Source organism: Rhinopithecus roxellana, chromosome 17 (genome assembly GCF_007565055.1).
Source record: "Rhinopithecus roxellana isolate Shanxi Qingling chromosome 17, ASM756505v1, whole genome shotgun sequence".
NCBI lineage: Eukaryota > Metazoa > Chordata > Mammalia > Primates > Cercopithecidae > Rhinopithecus > Rhinopithecus roxellana.
The window spans coordinates 23,280,566-23,298,290 of NC_044565.1; the positions used below are offsets into that span (position 1 = coordinate 23,280,566).

The 17,725-nt window shown below is 48.9% G+C and overlaps 1 long non-coding RNA gene across 3 annotated transcripts in view; it reads right to left on the reverse strand.

Annotated features, from left to right (window-relative positions):
- The window catches only part of LOC115894356, a 31,449-nt gene that overhangs the window by 11,614 nt on the left and 2,110 nt on the right, over positions 1-17,725 (reverse strand). The window contains exon 1 of one of the 3 annotated variants that reach the window (XR_004054468.1): positions 8,558-10,700. The exons of 1 other annotated variant lie outside the window; for it this stretch is intronic. This is a non-coding gene — a long non-coding RNA (uncharacterized LOC115894356). Of the gene's footprint in view, positions 1-325; positions 491-8,557; positions 10,701-17,725 lie in introns of those variants that run through there. One more of the 3 variants, XR_004054470.1, reaches the window with a different exon arrangement.

Here is a 17,725-nt window from a genome sequence, read left to right on the forward strand (position 1 = left end):
ATAAATCCTTTTTGAACCTGACACCAGACTTTTCCCCAGAGGTGATTTTTAAAAATTATTTTTTGAATGCTTTCCAGATTTGAGTGAATGAATGAATGGGTGACAATGACCCTAAGTCATGGCCTTCAAGGCCTATACACTTGTGGGTTAAGAAAGCCCCTTCCCAGCCTGGCATCGCTAGCCCCCTCCCCCTCCCCCTCCAGGCACAGAGTGTCCTGGTAAGGGATGATGGCACAATACGGCCTCTCCATGCCTTATTCCCACCATCTCCCGTTGCTGTACCCCCATCAAAGCACACACAGAGAGAGTCCCAAATCAGACCAACCTATAGGAACGGAGTGCACCCCACAAAACACACACACTCATACACTGAGGAGATACAAATTGGGCAAAAATGGGACAGGCAAGGTGACTCATGCCTGTAATTCCAGCACTTTGGGAGGCCACGGCAGGTGGATCGCCTGAGGTCAGGAGTTTGAGACTAGCCTGGCCAACATGGTGAAACCCTGTCTCTACCAAAAATATAAAACTTGGCCGGGCATGGTGGCGCACACCTGTAGTCCCAGCAACTCAGGAGGCTGAGGCAGGAGAATCACTTGAATACGGGAGGAGGAGGTTGCAGTGAGCAGAGATCAAGCCACTTCACTCCAACCTGGGCTACAGAGTGAGACTCTGTCTCAAAAAAAAAAAAAAAAAAGGAAAAAAAATTGGGCAAAAATGTAGAAATTTAGTTTTACTAAACTTTTTTGTAAAATTATGGGAATTCCCAGTGTCTCAAAAGAAAATGACAACTTCCAGACAAGCACATTTAAGTAAACAACGTAAAGGCACTGGCAGTCACTGTGGGTGGGAAGTCATCAGCAATGGGAGCCCTGCCCCCTCAGGGTTCCGTCATTGTTTTGCAGGTGTGATTCCTGCTTCCTCCACCATTCTGTAAGTTGTGTAAGATGCTGTTGAAAGAGCACGGGACTGAAAGGCAGGAACCTCACGTTCCAAACCCAAGACTGGCCAGGTAGCTGCGTGACCTTGGGCGAGGTCTTCTACATCTCTGGGTTATCATGTCTCCATCTGTAAAATGAAGGTTGACCTTCCTGTATAATTTCACATCTTGGGTTTCTACTGTACTCTCACTCTACCTGGCCCATTACCACCTAGGAGGGGCCTAATAAATACAAATGAAAAGAAGTGGCGCCAAATGATTTTTTAGTCAATATAACCCCAAATCTGGTTTCTGCTAAGATTTGGATACAGAAAGTACCATTTCCCCACTAGTTCAGTCGGAAAGTTGGGTGGAATGCATCTTTGGAGGGTCACAAGGTGGAAATTAGAAGAGTAACTCGAGAGGGGGGAGTGAAGAAAAGGAGGTGACAAGGTGGCCAGTGGGGCTTGTTGGTGTCACCCTGAGTTGTATCATTCCAGGCTGTCTGGCCTGTCCTCTAGGTCATGAGCCCCAGAAGTGGGTCCCTGCCCTTGGGTGGTGAATGACAAGTGTGGGTATGGATCCTCTAGACACTAAATTCCAACTCAGATATCCCTTACCCTGCCCCAGCCCATAAAGGAAGCAGGCTGGGGCTCCATGGGCTTCCTTTGCACAAATGCAACTGGCCAGGTGGCTGTTTCTGGCTACAACTCTCTGCAGGGCGGGCATGCTGGCAGTCTTGGGCCTTAAGGTCAGCCAGTGATCCCAGCACTCAGAGAAATGCTTGCTCCAACTCCCAGAGAAGCCTCTTCCCCAGGGGCTCTGTGCTCTCCCAACACTCTCTCCACCCCTCCAGGCCTCTGGGGGAGTCTCCCTGGGGAAAGTCTTCCCAGGCTGGTTCTAAGCATGGTCACACACTCATCCCTGGATAGTTGCCCCACAGAGGGGACACAACCCGGAAGGCCAGGGAGCTCAGTCTGAGAATGGGACCAGCGCTGCCTCACCCACCAGGCCACCGTGGGAAAACAACTTTGGGCCCCATTTTCCCCTTCATAAAATGAAAACAACAAGCCCAGCCCATCAAGCAGTTATGTGGATTAAAGGAGATAACACATCAGGGCCTTAGGTCAAACCCAGAGCTAGCTCCCACTCACCCTGATGATTACGCAGAGCTACAAAAGGCCTCACAGATTACACCAACCACAGGCCACAGCAAGGCATGACAAGGTAAAGAAAGCCCTTTCCCAGCCTGACATGGGTGAGGGTGTCCTGGTAAGGCAGTGACTGGGAAAGGCCCTGAACACCAGAAGCAAACCTCGCGCCCTCCGAGGTGGTAGCAGCCCGTGGACAGGAGAGCCGGGCTGCTTCAGAGGTCATGGAACCTTCCCCTTCATTGCACAACTGAGTAAACTCCCAGACGATGAGTGACCTGTCAGAGGCCACACGGCAGGTCTGTGCCATTTGGACAAGAGGCTGTATCTTCTTCGTATTTCTTCTCCGTGTGGCCAGATTATTTCCTTGGATACTCATGTGTGTTTCAATGGTTGCATTTTTCCTCCTCCTCCCATTCCAAGAAGGTCTTGGACCTGTCCTCTTTTGGGTGTCCCTGCTGCAGGAGACATGTTGTTTGTTTGTTTTTGTTTTTTTGAGACAGAGTCTCATTCTGTCGCCAGGCTGGAGTGCAGTGGTGCGATCTCAGCTCACTGTAACCTCCGCCTCCCAGGTTCAAGTGATTCTCCTGCCTCAGCCTCCTGAGTAGCTGGGACTACATGTACGCACCACCACACCCAGCTAATTTTTGTATTTTTAGTAGAGATGGGGTTTCACCATGTTGGCCAGGATGGTCTCAATCTCCTGACGTCGTGATCCACCTGTCTCAGCCTCCCAAAGTGCTGGGGTTATAGGCGTGAGCCACCGCACCCAGCCAGGGACGTTTGAGTTTCAGGACCAGGTAGAAGCCACCCTAGTCCCTTCTCTCCTTTGCCCCTTTGTTCCAGTATCTGGGCTCCTTGTAGACTCTGAGGGAAGAGTCTTGGGAGAAAATGAGAATGCAGAGGGGAGGAGGAACTGGGAACTGGGAAGAGGGCAGAGGCCTGTACTATGTCTCTCTGGGAGGGGCAGGACACAGAGGTGAGGAGGCCAGCCCTGGACATGGGACCCCCCTCAAACTGGGCACAAAGGCCCCCAAAATGGCCTGGGGGCAGAGTCTCAGCCTCATGAGGCCCTTGAGAGTGACAGGCCCCTTGCCTGCCCACATTTCTGGGCAGCCTCCTGGATTCCGGGGTGGCCCTCACTGGATGGGGCCTAATAATGACCAAGATGAAGTTTCCACCTTCTCAGGCACCATGGGAGCTCAGAGTTGGAGCTGAGTTTATTTCAGGAGTGTTTCCTGCCACCTGGGTTGGTGGACTGAGCTCCACGCTCTCCATATGAGGCACTGCTCGGTCCCCTTCACCACACTGCTGTCTACAACACCATCACTCACTTGTACAATGCTTTACACGGTGACTTCACGATCATCCGTCCAGTACCTGAACAGGCCTAAATGGTGCCCATTTAATGGATGAAAAAACTAGGGCTCAGAAAATAGAATGAGTTTTCTCCCTGCCACTGGCCTGCCCCAGCGAGCAGGGAGCCTCATTGTGAGTTCCACTGCCCTGGGCAGGCCTCCAAGGGAGAAACCAAGTCTGTACAGGGAGCACAGGGGCAGCCTGCCCTCCCCCATGGCCCCTTCAGTGACTTAGTAGGATGTAGCACCAGTCACAGCTTCTAGATGCTCACCTGACTCTGGCTGTGTGTCACCTTGAGTGGAAGCTAAAGATCTAAACACTGACAAAAATTCCTGTAGGTGATTGAGAAATCAAAAACAAAGAAAACTGACTGGCCACCAAACAGATGAAAACATCCGTAAACTCATTAGCAATGAATTAATGCCCACTAAAGCTACATTGTTATTATTGCCGTTTCTCTTTTAAGTTGGCAAAGTCTTTTTCTCATCCCCTGCAATCAATGCTATTTGTGGGAATATACATTTATATAATTTTCATGTATACATCCACACACATACATACATACATATGTGTGCACACACATACATACATACATATGTGTGTATGTGTATATTTATCTAAGAAGCCTCACAAATATTCACACCCTAAATACAACATGCCTAAATACACCATGTTGGCCATGCTATCTTGGAATGTATCCCAGAACAGTAAAGGACATTCATGGGAAAAAAATGAGTGAAATCCCAAAATATCTGGAGTTTACTTAATAGTATCATACCAATATTAGTTTATTAGTTTTGGCAAATGTACCCTGGTTAGGTAAGATAGGAATGTTAGAGGAAGCTGGATAAAAGATATATGGGAACTCTCTCTACTATCTTTGCAACTTTCTATAAATCTAAAATTATTTAATTAATTTATTTATTTACTTATTTAAGACGGAGTTTCGCTCTTGTCACCCAGGCCGGAGTGCAATGGAGATATCTCAGCTCACTGCAATCTCCCCTTCCTGGATTCAAGTGATTCTCCAGCCTCAGCCTCCCGATTAGCTGGGATTACAGGCACCCACCACCACGCCCGGCTAATTTTTGTATTTTTGGTAGAGATGGGGTTTCTCCATTTTGGCCAGGCTGGTCTCAAACTCCTGACTTCAGATGATCAGCCCACCTTGGCCTCCCGGAGTGCTGGGATTACAAGCGTGAGCCATTGTACCTGGCCTAAAATTATTTTAAAATAAAAAGTTGTTTTTAAAGTTCACATTCTTTTACCCAGAATTTCACTTCTAAGATTTTATCTAAAACTTATCAGAGAAATAGATCAGAGAAAGGCCATCCTTTACTTACAAGGATATTGCACCACTTGTGATAATCACAAAAAAGTATAAAAATTATCCACATGTCCAAGAACAGTAAGTAGATTAAATAAATTATGCTGCATCCAATGATGATAGAATGTGACCAGAAAGTATTACATTATAATATTTATTGATGTGGAAAATGCTTACAATAGAAGGTTAAGTAAAATAATTAGGACACAAAACTAGATACACTTTAAGCTCAATAAAAATTTTTTTAACTATGTACTATATATTAATAGTTACAAATGGATCATATAATTAGAGTGAATCATATTTTCTTCTAAATGCATTTATAAATTTTTACACAAAGAAATATGTTTTTAATCAGGAAAAAAAGGTGTTTGTTTATTTTGAGATGGAGTCTTGCTCTGTTACCCAGGCTGGAGTGCAGTGGCGTGATCTCGGCTCACAGCAACCTCTGCCTCCCGGGTTCAAGCCTCAGCCTCCTGAGTAGCTGGGTTTACAGGCACGTGCCACAATGCCCGGCTCATTATTTTGTATTTTTAGTAGAGATGAGGTTTCACCATGTTGGCCAGGCTGGTCTTGAACTCCTGACCTTAAGTGATCTGCCCGCCTTGGTCTCTCAAAGTTCTAGGATTACAGGCGTGAGCCACCACGCCTGGCTGTTTGCTCACTTTTAAATGATGCACAGGTTGGTAGAGCCCAGTTGCCTGTACCCCCAGAGCCAGGTCTATGTAGGCAGAGCAGGTGGCCATCTGCAAGATGGAAGGGGCCCTGAGGAAGTGATCATAACTGCAAATCTCTCCCTATCAGTACCTTCCTCTCTCCCTCCCTCTCATCTATCCATCCATCCATCCATCCATCCATCCATCCATCCATCCATCCATCCCTTAGGGACAAGAGCTGCAATGATCAGGAGGCCTTACAACAGGGATCTACTCTTCAGAGCTACCCTCTGAAGTGGACACTCTGTGATTAAATCTCTTTTATTGAGGCTAGGCATGGTGGCTCACGCCTGTAAAGGAGGATCATTTGAGCCCAGGAGTTTGAGACCAGCCCGGGCAAGAGAGAGAGACCTCATCCCTACTAAAAATTAAAAAAAAAAAAAAAAAAAAAAAAAATAGCCGGGCCCCTTGGCACATGCCTGTAGACCCAGCTACTTGGGAGGCTGAGGTGAGAGGATCACTCAAGCCCAGAAGTTCAAGGCTGGAATGAACTGTGATCCTGCCATTGCATTCCAGCCTGGGTGACAGAGAAAGACCATGTCTCAAAAAATAAGTTTTCTAATTTTTTAAATTGACCACCTATGTGGGAATTAATTGATCAGAGCTTTCTAGCCATATGGGTAGCTGAAAGGGGAGGAGGCACAGGAGGTACCAGCTTTACCAAAGAAAGGGAGAGGTTGGCAGCAAGCAGTGCCTCATGGAACAGATGCATCTGGGTGAGGACAGGAGGACACTGGGCACTAGGAGTCATCAAGCAGAGCAGGGAAGACAGAGTCATGCAGGCTGGACAGTCCTGGGGGCTGCTTCCCCCACTTCTCAGGCCTGCAGCTGGTCACCATGAAACCTTAGGCCTCTGAAGTGTGGCCCCTCAGACCTGAAAGCCCTTTAAGATGCCCTGAGCAGATGCCATCGCTGCATCAGAACCATGGAGCAGAAAGGGCTGGCAAGGCTGGCAGGTAGGCCCCTCTCCTCACACTGTGAGGGCCTCTGGAACCCTCAGTATTTCTTTATTTTATTTATTTTTTTGAGATGGAGTCTTGCCCTGTCACCCAGGCTGGAGTGCAAGTGGTGTGATCTTGGCTCACTGCAACCTCCATCTCCCAGGTTCAAGTGATTCTCCTGCTCCAGCCTCTCAAGTAGCTGGGATTACAGGTGTGCACCACCTCGCCTGGCTGGAACCCTGGGTATTTCTGTCTTCCTCTCATTGGAGCCTCTTGTACTCGATGCTCAAGGTCTCCTAGTGGCCTCCCCATGAACACATTTTTGCAGGATTTGGCCAAGAGCGAAGTAAAAAGAAGAGCTGGTTTTGAAAAGGCAGAAGTAGGAAGAAGCAAATGGGGATTTCAGCACTGGCCTGAGTTCTGTTTCCTACGGCATAGGGAATTCTGTGAAGAGCAGGTGAGGATTTGGCCTGGGATTCTCAGGGAGGGACCAGAAGGCAGGAGGCCTCAGAGCAGGGCAGCCCTTTGGGCAAAGCTGCCACCTCCTGCTCAGGCCCGGCTAGGCTGGGCTGGGCTGGGTGTGGCAGGCAGGGAGATGGTGTGTTGAAATGAAAATTGGTGGAGGAATTTGAGGAATGGGGGAGGGTGAGGGAACAGTAATTACACAGTTCTGTGCATGAGGGCTGACTTGGAGGGCCTAAGCAGGCACTGGCGTGGAGGTGGGAAGGTGGGGGATTCTCACATGCGGTGGTCAACGGTTCTGCTTGTCCAGCAACTTCTGCTTCCCTTCTTCTGGACAGCACCTCACTTTTCTGAGGGTGAACTACTACTCCCCCAGTTCCATCATGGTCCTGGTGGGGCTGTCAGCACAGGATCCCAGCCAGCCAGTAAGACTGTCTGAGAGATTTGAACCTGGAGGTCACACAAGGAGGCTGGCACTGCGTCTGCCCAGTGGCAGTCTTCCTATTCCTGAAACCCCAGTCCCTCCTTTCCCAGCATTCCTGAGGTCTTGGGATTCAACCCCAACTCTATGAACTAGGAAGTTTTATTTTCATTTTTATTTTTATTTGAGACAGAGTCTCACTCTGTTGCCCACCACTGGAGTGCAGTGGTGCAGTCTGAGCTCACTGAAACTTCTACCTTCCAGGTTTAAGCGATTCTCCTGCCTTAGCCTCCTGAGTAGCTGGGATTACAGGCATGCACCACCACACCCGGCTAATTTTTGTATTTTTAGTAGAGACGAGGTTTCACCATGTTGGCCAGGCTGGTCTCAAATTCCTGACCTCAGATGATCTACCTGCCTCAGCCTCCCAAAGTGCTGGGATTACAGGTGTGAGCCACCGTGCCTGGCCAGAAGTTTTTAAATAAATGTTCTTTTTGGCTTAAGTTCATTAAATCCAAACTGACACCTCATCCAAGACCTGAGCTATGGTAACAATAATCCCCATTATTTGCAGCATGAATACATTAAGTGAGCTCTACACTGTGCCGAGAATAGTGTGGGACACATCACATACATTAATCTGATTCTTCTTGTACAGATGCAGAAACTAGGACATAGAGATAGAGATCGTGTCTAGAGAGCCACATTTAAAAGAGATAGAAAGGGGATTCAGGTCCAGCTTTTTTTTTTTTTTTTTTTTTTTGAGATGGAGTCTTGCCCTGTCATCCAGGCTGGAGTGCAATGGTGCGATTCTGGCTCACTGCAACCTCCACCTCCCAGGTTCAAGTGATTCTCCTGCCTCAGCCTCCCAAGCAGCTGGGATTGCTGGCGCCCACCACCACACCCAGTTAATCTTTTGTATCTTTGGTAGAGACGGGTCTTCATCATGTTGGCCAGGCTGGTCTCGAACTCCTGTCAGATCCAGCTTTATCTAGCTTCCAAACCTACGCTCTCTCTCCTCCTTTTCTTTCCTCTTCCCTCTCTTCCTTCCTTCCTTCTCTCCTTCCCTTCTTTCTTTCCTTCTCTTTTTCCTCTTTCTTTTGGAATCCGACCTCGGGAACAGATTTCTGAGTTAGCCACACTCCTCATTTCCTGGCACCTGATCGCCATTGGTTCACGCCAAGTCCTTTCCTTGTTTCATGATGCACATTCTTCCCATCTCACCAAACCCCCTTCCCATGGTCCCATGATCATGACTCACATGTGATGGGGCCTGGCCTTTCACCAACAGGCACTCCAGATACTTGGTTGAGTCAAGCCTTTGGGTTTCTTTGTGTCCTTGGGGATCAAAATCCACTTTTGACTTAGGAAACTTTTCAGCAGTCCCATCCATTGGCCAACCCATCAGACCTGTTAAGGGCTCAGCTCCTGGCTGGGCTGAGATATAGAATTGGTAAGAAAGGGAAACTTCAAGAAGTTTAAAATTCCTTCCATTCAACAAATGCATATGGGCCACTGACTTCCTGTGCAGGTCCGGGATAGAAAGATGAATACAACTTTCTGGCCCCTGAGAGCCACGAACCTAATAGACAATTAAGCAATTACTACCTTGGGTCACAGACTGCTGTAGACAAGGTGGTCGAGATCTCAGACAGACATGGAACCCAGCCCGGGACATGAAGCAGATGGCAGTGTTAGCTGCAGAAATCACAAAGAACCATGCACCCACGTAAGCACAACTGTTTCTGCTCACCCATCTCGGCATTGTGCAATCACAGTGGGCAGACTGCTCATCAAATTTGGAGGGGGAATTTGGAATGGCCAGACTTAAAACACAGACTATGTGGCAAGCAGTAATAAAAACTCACTGTCGGGACTGGGGGAATACCTCAGAGAAGGAAGCAGTCATCCTTGACCTATGAAGACTCAGAGTAGGGAGCCTGGCAGACTGTCAAGTGGGACACAGATGTCCCCATCCATAGATGCCTGCCCAGGAGCAAGCAAGGCGTTTAACATGAATCCCAATCAAAAGACAAGTGCAGAAAGCTCTGCCCTCAGGTAGATTCATAGCTGAGCCTGCTTCCTGCACGGGCAACTCGATCTACATGAGGCCCAGGACATGTGGCGGTGGGTAGTTTAGCTAATGGGGGGAACGGTCCTCCCCAGCAGCCCCTCTGCTCAGCAGCTGAGAAGGCAGCAGTGAGCACTCCCCTCGCCCAGAGACACACAAGTGTGCCCAGAACGGAATCTGCTCATGAGGGGCTGCCCTCTGGGGTAGGTCAAGGCCTCCCAAACCAGCACATCCACGTGGTGACACCTACAAAGGCTCTATAACTCAGGTCTGTGTCCCCAGCCCAGCAGGGCTAAGCAGGAGGGAGCCCACACTGGAAGTGGGATGACAACTTCCCAGACCCTCAGCCATGCAGCAGACCACAGGCGCTGCCCTGAGTTCTGATAGGCAGTCCCAGTTCCTCTTCAGGACCTGGGGACCCTTTAATCCAGATGGTGGGGGACAAGAGAACCATGAGACCCCTTTCTGGGGGGCCCTCACTGCTACCTTGCTGGACCAGGTGTCACCTTGCTGTGTCTGCTTTGATCATACCCACTGGGACACCATTTGGGGTTCCAGCTCTGCACACCTCTCACTGTGGGCCAGGAGAATGGGAGAGGACTGGGAGGCCACTTAGTGGGCAGACTTTCAGCCTGCTCTGGCTGGAGCTGAAGAGGCATCCTGTCGCACAGTACACAGCACATACTGTGCAATGCTGTCCACCCCACCCTTGCCTTGTGGGGTCTGAGGCTTGGCAGAGAGGGTGCTTAGAACTGTGGAGAAAGCCCTGCAGAGGATGTGCACCTTCCTCTGGGCTTTGAGAGATGAGGCACCTTGGGTTAGGAAGAAAGGAGGAGGAGTAGGAATGCTGCTCCTGGGGAAGGGATCAGGGAACAGCCTGAACGAAGATGCAGGGGTGGAAATGGGTGAGAAGTCTGGCCTGAGTGAGGGGAAGGCCCTGGGAGGAGGAGTTCTGAAACACAGCAAACCCCTAGGCCAATCGCCAGCCCCTCCTGGTTCCTTCACTGCAGCACCAGGCACAGAAGCCGTAATGTTCCCTAAGGCTATGTCCTTCTCAGCATCTCCTGTCTCCCTTCCCCTATCCCTCACCCCTGGTCCAAATAGCCAAGCCCCAGGATCACAGGAAACCCACGGTGGGCTGTCCTTGGCCCCTGACACTTCAGTCCCATTCCTCTGGGCCTCTTGACTCTTATCTTTGCCTTGGATGGACTTTTACATTTGGCTCGGGGTGGTGGCTCACATCTGTAATCCCAGGGCTTTGGGAGGCCAAGGCAGGAGGATCACTTGAGGCCAGGAGCTCTAGACCAGCGAGGACAACAAAGTGAGATCTCATCTCTACAAAAAAAAAAAAAAAAAAAAAAAAAAATTTAGCCAGGCGGCATATGCCTGTAGTCCCAGCTACTTGGGAGGCTGAGGTGGGAAGATCACTTGAGCCCAGGAGTTCGAGGCTGTAGTGAGCTATGATCTTGCCACTGCACTCCAGCCTGCACCACAGTGAAACCCTGTTTCAATAAATAAATAAATAACAAATAAATGGTTGTCTCAGAGCTGAACAGGGACTGGAATGGGAAGGTCTTGGGACCCCGTGTGGGTAGGACACTTACTGACTGGGTGCCACCTTCAGGTAGCAGAGTTCCCAGGTACAGCTGCTCTGAGGCCAAGGCCTCCCATTCATTCATCCAACAAATACTTTTCAAGCACCTACAATGTGCCAGGCACTGCCCTAGTCTCTGGGGGTACACTATGACGAAGAGATTTAAAACTTCTGCCACACTGGGGAGAATGTGGAGAAAATGGAACCTGTGTGCATTGCCAGTGGGTAAGTAAAGTGGTATACAGCCACTGTGCAAAATGATATGGTGGTTCCCCAAGAAGTTAAACATAGAATTACCATATGATGCAGCAATTCCACTTATTTAGGTATAGACCCAAAAGAACTGCAAGCAGGGATTCAAACAGATATTTGCACACCCGTGTTCGCAGCAGCATTATTGGTTTGCGACAGCTGAAAGGAAGAAACAACCCAAGCGCCCACGCATGGCTGAACAGATGAGCATGTGGTGCATTACACAATGGAATATTATTCAGCCGTAAAAAGGAATGAAGCTCTGCCACATGCTACAACATGGATGAATCTTGAAAACATTATGCTAAGTGAAAGAACCAGACATAAAAGGACAAATACTCTATGATTCTACTTACATGAGGTGTCTAGAGTAGTTAAGTTCATAGACACAGAAAGTAGAGTGGTGGTTGCCGGAGGTGCAGGGAGGGAAATGTTTAGTGGGTAGTGGGAGTTAGTGTTTAGTGGGTAGAGAGTTTCAGTTTGGGAAGATGAAGAAGTTCTGAAGAGGAACGGTGTTGATGGTTACATGATGTTGTAAATACACTTAATAACTTAAAGTAATTAAGTAATAACTTTAATTAATTATTAAGTAATAATTTAATTAAAAAGTAATAACTTTTTAATAACTTAAAACCATTAAAATAGTCAATTTTATGTTATATATTTTTACCACAATTAGAAACAAACAAAAACCTTCCCCATGGAACTTATGTTCTTCTGAGTTGCCCCAGATAAGAGCTTATAATGAAGAGTAGTGTTAACTCTGCCACCTCAAAGCAGGGGTCAACATGGGGTTTTGCAGAATAGTCTGGAGTAGGGTGGGAGGGGTCAGGAAGCAAGAGGTCACAAACAGGTTCCTCTCACTCTCTGTACCCAGAACAGCTCTCCTGTTACCAATTTTGAACGTATTCTGATAAAATTTTATTTTTCAAGCACCTACACTTGAAAAAAATGCTGCCACCACTAAAGAACTTTTTTTTTTTCCCTAAACCATTGCCTTCCTTCTCTAAAACAACCACTGACTGGGAGATGCTTCCATGAAGAGTGAGCAGGCAGGGGCCACTTTGCAAGAATCTGCATGGGCAGGGGATAGGGCCCAGAGGGCAGGGCTCTCACAGCCCTGCCACCCTTCCTCTGGGCTGGAGGGTCAGTTATCAGATTTCTGGCTCCATCTCCTCCTGGAGGGCAGGGTTCTCGGCTGACTCACCTCTGGTCTTGCCCAGGGTGGTGTATGGAAACGGCACCTGATTTTGGCATTGGAAACCTTGGCTCCAAGTCCTGGCTGGGCCTTTTATAAGACATTTAATGTCCCAGCCTGTTTTCTTAGCTGTAAAATGAGAATGACCCTGACACCACCCATCTCCCAGGATCAGACACAACACCACAGCACACCACAGCACAGTGCTTGGCACAGAGGGATTGCATGTACACGGGGGGCCTCAGTGTTGAGGCCCTAAGGCCCAGGAATGGGGGGCTGTGGGCCCCAGCTGTGCCCAGGAGGCCCTGGGGTGGGTCCCTGAGCCCTTGGACCTGCCCAGCCAGCCCTGCCAGTCCTGGCCAGTCCCGGTGCTCATTTGGGGCGTGGAGGGGGCACTGAGTGCACAGCTGCCCCCAGAGTAAACAGCCTGATGAGCATGGGACAAGAAGATGCTGAAATGCTTCTGAGCCACGTCATGGTTTCAGAGGCCATGGCCTGCCACCCCTGGGAGCCTTCCTGGGTCCCACCCAGGTGATGTGACCACACCCTGCGCTGCCCCTAACCCATCTCTGCATGTGACAATTCTATGCCTTCTACGCTGGGCCGTGACTTCTTGAAGGTGGGGACCCACCCTACTGGTCTTTACTCCCCTGGCACATAGACGGGGTTCAGTAACTGCATTTTGAATCGGTGGTGATGATGATAATGGTGACAATGACAGTTGCAGCAACTATTCAGCACATGGCCCTTGCCATGGGTGTGGCCACAGTGCTAAGAAACTTCATTTAACTCTTTTAACCTTCACGGAAATCCTCACAGGTGTGTCCTGTTGCCATGATCCTCATGGCACTGAGGCGCAGAGAGCTTAAGTACCTTGCCAAAGGTCACACAAAGTGACAGAGGCAGGGCTTGAACCCCAGTGTCTTGGTTTGCCCTTTTTATTTTTGTTTGTTTTTATTTTTTATTTTTTTGAAACGGAGTCTCACTCTATTGTCCAGGCTGGAGTGCAATGGCAAGATCTTGGCTCACTGCAACCTCTACCTCCTGGGTTCAAGTGATTCTCATTCCTCAGCCTCCCAAGTAGCTGGGATTACAGGCCCCTGCCACCATGCCTAGCTAATTTTTGTATTTATATTAGAGATAGGGTTTCACCATGTTGGCCTGGCTGATCTTGAACTCCTGACCTCAAATGATCCACCCACCTCAGCCTCCCAAAGTGCTTGGATTACAGGCGTGAGCCACTGTGCCCAGCCTGTTTATTTACGTAGAGACAGGGTCTCACTCTGTGGCCCAGGCTGGAGTGCAGTGGTGCGATCAGGGCTTACTGTAGCCTTGACATCCAGGGCTCATGTGATCCTCCCACCTGAGCCTCCTGCCACACTTGGCTAATTTTTTTTTAAATGTTTTGTAGAGGTGAGGTCTTACTATGTTGCCCAGGCTGGTCTCTAACTCCTGGACTCAAGCCATCTTCCCTGCCTTGGCCTCCCAAAGTTCAGGGATTACAGGTGTGAGCCACCATACCTGGCCTCCCTTTTAACCACTCCTCCCAGCTGCCTGGACAAGGGAACTTTCTCTCCTACTGACTCCTCATCCATGGCAATCATCAACATCTTGGGAAGGGACATTAGAAGGCCTCGGGCCACCTTCCTACGTAGCCTCTAAGATCCCTTCTGAGGTGTACCCTGGCAGAGAGGTTGTCTTGAGACTATGTAGACCCTCCTTTGGCAGGGAACTCCCCACCACACCAGCACTCATCTCAGATGGGACCCCAGTCAGCCTCCTCAAACGTGGCCTGCTGGACATAAAGAATGGTCCCCCTCTCACCCTTGGTGGCTCTTCAGCTATATACATTCACCTCTCCTCTGGCTAACAGCCACAGCCTCGTCACCACTGCTCTGTCCCCAGACCCCCTCCCTCCTGGTGACCTGCCTGGGGAATTCCTACTTGGTTGGGATCCCAGAGCTGCACCCCACACATGGGCATTTGGCCCAAGGAACGGGGATGGAGAAGGGCTATGGCTCTCCCTGTGCCAGGTCCTTGTCTCCCGTGTGTGGGGGGCTCTCCCGATTTTCACACTCTTGGTCCACAAGGAGCCCATGGAAAACCAGTCCCCTTGGGCCCCCAGGCTCCTCCACTATGTATTTGAATGAATCATTTTAGTGAACCCAAATATAAAATGTTACATTTTCCCTTGTAAAAATGTCTTATTTTTTTCACTCTGACAGAACTATTTTGAGTCATGACTTTGTTACCCCAAAGTCATTTATTGTCCCTCCAGGGGCTGGGTCACCTGAAGTCTAGAGAAGCCTCCCTTCAGGGGCTTTATTTTTTATTTTTTAGAGATGGAGTCTCGCTCTTGTTGCCCAGGCTGGAGTGCAATGGCGCAATCTCGGCTCACCGCAATCTCTGCCTCCCAGGTTCAAGCAATTCTCCTGCCTTAGTCTTCTGAGTAGCTGGGATTACAGGCATGTGCCACCAGGCCTGGCTAATTTTGCATCTTTAGTAGAGAGGGGGTTTCAATATGTTGGCCAGGCTGGTCTTGAACTCCCGACTTCAGGCAATCCGCCCACCCTGGCCTCTCAAAGTGCTGGGATTACAGGCGTGAGCCACTGCAGGGATTTAAAAAAAAAAAAAAAAAATTGCTGAGCAAGTTTCTCTTCTCTGTCTTGAAATCTAGGACTAATAAATGGATTTGTCTCTGGTCATGCCACCTCTCCCCAGAAGTGCTGCTTTGGGGGCTCTGGCCAACCTGGATGACCACCCGTGGGGAACGTGACCACCTGCGGGGAATGTGACCATCTATGGGGAATGTGACAAGGGGGTTGTTTTCTAGGATAGAGTTGAGGGAGCTCTATTTTACATTTTCTCTACTGTTAGGGGCTTCATTTCACTCTTAATGATCTTTGTTCCACCTTTTTTTTCCCTCCCAGTGTGAGGACTATTCTCAAGGGAGGTACAGTTGGAAACAAAATGGGAACTGGGCACTTTTTTGTTCTCTCTACTCTGCGTCTTCCCCTAGCCGAGGGGAGTCGCTGCCTTGTCCATCCTCTTGCTCCAAACAGACCAACAAGGAAGCAAACAAACAACTTTGGTGCTGACCAGGATTCCTTTAAAATCGCTGCTAATTCTAGACTTTGGTCCTTCTGGACATTCTGACATACCCGAGGTATATCACAGCCAAGGCATCAAGCAGTGTGAAACCCCAGCAGGTTCACTGAAAACCTACACTCATCTGTCCTCCTTGGCTGCTGCCTGCCCCCTTCCTCCCCGTTAAAACCATTTGCGATTTCATCATCAGAATCTAATTTCCACTCAGTGGAATGCTTATGCCTGGCAGGTTTTCCTCCACTCCTCACATTATGCTAATCCCACTGAAAAAAGAATTCCTTTAGGAAGCCTATTGAGACCACCACTTTGATCAAGCCCTACTTCATTCTGGCCTTGGGAACATGTCACAGAGTGGCTTGTCTAGAATCTTTTCCTAGAACTTTGATATTGTTATTTTAGGTTATTATTGTGATTTCATGTTATTCTCCCCCCTTTGGGAGAAATGGTTTCATCATTTTGTAATTAAATTAGATTTGCAAAATGTCAACAATAGGATGTGTAATGCATTACACGTGCATAATGCAGTAATCTATTGTCAAGACAGAGACCTCCTGGTGAGGTGACAGAGTCCCGGGCCCCCCTGCCTTCTACTAGACCGTTACTTTCTCAGATGGTGAGAAATAAGTCATTCTTTTTTTTTTTTTTTTTTTTTTTTTTTTGAGACGGAGTCTCGCTCTGTCGCCCAGGCTGGAGTGCAGTGGCCGGATCTCAGCTCACTGCAAGCTCCGCCTCCCGGGTTCCCGCCATTCTCCTGCCTCAGCCTCCGGAGTATCTGGGACTACAGGCGCCCGCCACTGCGCCCGGCTAGTTTTTTGTATTTTTTTAGTAGAGACGGGGTTTCACCATATTAGCCAGGATGGTCTCGATCTCCTGACCTCATGATCCGCCCGTCTCGGCCTCCCAAAGTGCTGGGATTACAGGCTTGAGCCACTGCGCCCGGCTGAGAAATAAGTCATTCTTATCTAAGAATCCTTATCTAAGAAATACCTGGCTTTTATTTGAGATCCCCTCACTGATTGAAGCATCCCTGCAATCACCCAGGGTGGTTCACAGAAGCTGATCTGGGGACCACATGGCCAGGGAGCGGGGAAGAATCAGGCTACCAAAGACACAGAGACCGGGCCCTGCCTCAGCGAGTGGGCTGCCCTGGCTCAGGCCATGTAGTGAAGAGGGCAGAATTTGTCCTCAAGCCCATGCCAGCCTACGCCTCCACCACTGCTCCCCAAACTGCACCCCTAGCCCAAATCTGAGTTGCTGTGTCCTGTCCCATGGCTATTTAGGCCATCCCACCAGGCCTGCCATCCCCAGGGAGTGTCCAGCTCAGAGTCCTCTCTCCATACCTGTCTCCAAGTATCAGCAAGCTTTCAGACTGGAAAGGATTTATTCACAAACTCATGCGGGTGAACAAAGGGGTCCAACAGTAAGGGAGACATTTTCAGCTGTGAAGCCAACTAGGGCTGTGTGGAGAAGACTTGCACCCTGAACCTGAAATCACAGTGGCCTCAGTCTCCAAGGTCCCGTGAGAAGCACGGCCGGCCCGAGTCACAGCCACTCAACAGCATCTTATTCATCCAGAGTCACTGAGGTTCCCATCAATTACATTTTCTGAAAATGAAACTTGAACTGCCAAAACACTATTTTAACCACTATGAAAAGAAAAATCTTCCTAAAAGGGGGCCCATAGTCCCTAAACCTTAAACCTTAAACCTCTCCTTTTCCCACTGAAGTGGTCATCATTATCCCTATAGAATGGGACAATAATGTGATTGTGTTTCTATGTGCTGTTTAATTACAGCCTTCCTTACAGCCTTCACTTTCCTGTTTTCTACAAGTCTCTCTCTAAAAACCACCTTCCACCAGTCACCCTTCCAGGCTGTTTCTTTTGCAGAGAGCTGGAAAATCAGACAGCACTCCTGTTAGGACAGTGTGCTCCACAGATGTCAGCGAAGCTTAAGGCCCACAGAGAAATAAGGCACTTGGTTCAAACGCAGGGATTTTGATTTAGCTATTTCTTAGGGTCTTGTTTCCAATACCTTCCAGTTCATGGCTAAAATCCAAAGGCAGATGGGGCCAAGACTCACTTGCACATGGAATGCTCCTTGAATCTATTTCTCATGGTCCTCTAATGGGTAAGATGTTTCTGTCGTCGTGACACTGTCAGGCAGGAGCTCCAGGGCTTGCTCTGCTTCTATTTGTTATGTGTGGC